Here is a 3023-nt window from a genome sequence, read left to right as displayed (position 1 = left end):
CTCATATATGCATAATTTAAAACATGGTGGGATGAACATAAGGTTTTCGAAATTATGGCATACCTAGATTGTATTTTGTCTGCATGGATGGTTCGTAGAGGTTACAACGATTAGTCATTTCTCCACAACACGATTTGCATACGTAAATTGCCATTTCAATTGTATATAAGGAGACACCATAATTCTCATACCTATTATGCTTATGTATATTTCTGAGAAAGGAAACAAAAGAGCACATATTTATGATACTCTTACTGCCATATAATTGCCATTTGGCAGTTTTAATAAAAGCAGGTTAGGTTGACCTGTTATGGGTAGATCCAGACCTAATACATAGTGTTACCCTTTTAATGTAATATAAGATGGCTTGTTAGGTTGGAATACAAGATACCTAAACAAACAAAGAAACAATTGATCTTAATAATTATATAAGACAAAATTACCCTTGAACAGTGTTGAAAACACTAGTGGCTTTAGCGATGAGAAGCCTACCTTTAGTTGTTCTCTAAGAGTAATACAAGACGACATGAGGCTAAGGAACATTGGCGTAAGACCTGTGTCTAGTCAATGGTGACAAAACAACTTTGAAACATTAATGCAAAATCAACCATCAAGTTACTCCAAACTCATCAAGCAAAACCATCAGAAATCAAGTAAAAATAAGGGGTCCAAGCTCTAAGATGCTACCAGTGAGGAAGATCGAAAGTTGAGAAGAAGAATACGTGGAGTTTCTTCAAACATGTTTGAGCTGCTCGTTTTACAAAGACAAGTTTAGAAATGTTGAAATTGTTGAAATGAGTGATATGAAGGAAAGTATTTATAGAGTGATGGGAGACGAAGAAAGTGATGGTTTTGGCAATAATTTGATGACATCATGAAATTACCTAATATAAAATTTTACATATCAAAGAGTTGTTTTCATAAACGGTAATAATATCTATTGTGTTACCGAAGGTGGATTTTCCACCATGTGAGAAGAAACTTTGGCCAAAAGAGTGTGAAAACATTAAATTGCTTTTGCTTGACTTGAGTGTGAAAGCCATTTTCCTTGACTTGAGGGTGACATGGAGGCTTATAAATACACCCCCCTCCATTTGTAATTGAAGTATCCAGATGATATATGAAAAACACTCTCTCAATTATTTCTTTCTTCAGTTATGCTTTATCTTCTTTGCTACAATTCTCTCTTACTTTCTTTTTATTTCATATTTGTTGAATTAAATTTACAACACGTTATCAGCAGGATTTGCTCAGGTATATCATTAAAATCTCTCAATTATTATATATATTTTATTTGTTGTTATGCGTCCATTTAATTTTTCAATTATAAGTGTACCCTATCTGCAACCAGAAGTTTGCAAAATCATAAATCTGAATCTAAAGTCTAGAATATTATAAATTTGGACCCAAAGTCCTAAACATCATTTGCAACCTGAAGTTATAAAATTATGAATATTGACCTGAAGTTTTAAATATGATTACGGTATATGATTTTTTACCTGAAGATTACAAAATCATGAGAAAATATATATAGGCCTGAAGTCCTAAATTTCATTAACATATGTATTATAACTATATCCTATTTGCAGTCTGAAGATTGCATAAGTGATGAAAATAATCACATAGAAGTCTAAAATATTATGTAAGTTTTACATATTATAATATCATAAATATTAATCATAAAACCAGAAGTTTTGTGAATATGAGACAAATACGAACCTAAAGTTCACACATAATTTTTCCCTCATCATATCACTAATTTTTATTCCTTTCATCAACCTACAATTGGTGAAAATAGCAAATCTTGTAAAACTTCAATATGTTGCCCTTCGATTGGATGGAGAAATTACTCTGAATAGGCCTTAGACACGGTTCTCCATCTACAATCAATAAGCCTTAGAGAAACAATAAAAGAAGGAAATGAAGCATCCTAGTAGGATAAATCTAAAACTACTATTTTCCTTCATCATCATATCCACGAAGGGTTACGAGCAGAATACGTGGATATTATAGACCTATTAGAATTATGGAGAAATCTAAAAAAAAAGATTCGATCATCATAAATAAATAACATTGCCAATAGCCTAATATGAATGGACTAATTTACGCTTACAAGATTTTAAATTTGTAAGTGAATATAACGCTATTATTTTCAGAATCGTCTCCTGAATGAGACTATATGAAGAAAAAACAATTGAAGAAAATATGTTAGAAAAAACTTTTTCCAAATTTCATCCCTTAAATATGCTCCTATAACAAAAATATAGGGAAAAAAATTTTAAAAAATATTCTAAATTGATATCCTGTTTATTGGTGGTTGAGCAAAACAATGAATTGCTATTGAGAAACCACCAGACATGCCCCACTGGTATTGCGCCATTCCCTGAAGTGAATGCAACTACTAGTAGTAATCATCATGGGCACAAATGAGGTCATAGACTAAATAAGTTTCGATCCAAAGGTGATCATAAAAGAAAATCTTTTCACTATCAAAGGACCAGAGATGAAGCAATATAGGATAAAGAGAAAATGATACAGAGTAAACCACAAAACCATGAAATTAAATGTTACAGATGTGGTTCTAAAGGTCATTGGTCACGTACCTATCGTATGCCAAGACATTTGGTAGATTTATACCAAGCATCTATAAAAAATGCAGACAAGAAATATAATCAAATTGTGTTGATGATCTAGACCTTGTCGATCTGACGAACTTTGATATTTTAAAATTTCATCAAGATTAAGAAATTATGTATATTATAGTGTGTAATTAGTACTATATATATTTCTTTCTTTCAAATTTGGTAAGAACTAATGTAAATTTTAAAATAAAAGGAAATGGACTCCATAATTGAAGCATTAACTTCAAAAGTTGGTGATGGAAATATGCGTTTGGTCGATAGTGCAACCACTTACACAAATATTGAAAGAAAAGAAATTCTTCTTAACTTTATCACCAATGGAGGCTAAAGTAAATACTATATCAGGATCAATAAATATGATTGAAGGCTTCTAAAAAGCCA

Source organism: Mangifera indica, chromosome 11 (genome assembly GCF_011075055.1).
Source record: "Mangifera indica cultivar Alphonso chromosome 11, CATAS_Mindica_2.1, whole genome shotgun sequence".
In the NCBI taxonomy this organism is placed as follows: Eukaryota; Viridiplantae; Streptophyta; class Magnoliopsida; order Sapindales; family Anacardiaceae; genus Mangifera; species Mangifera indica.
Note: the sequence above shows the minus strand (reverse complement) of the source record.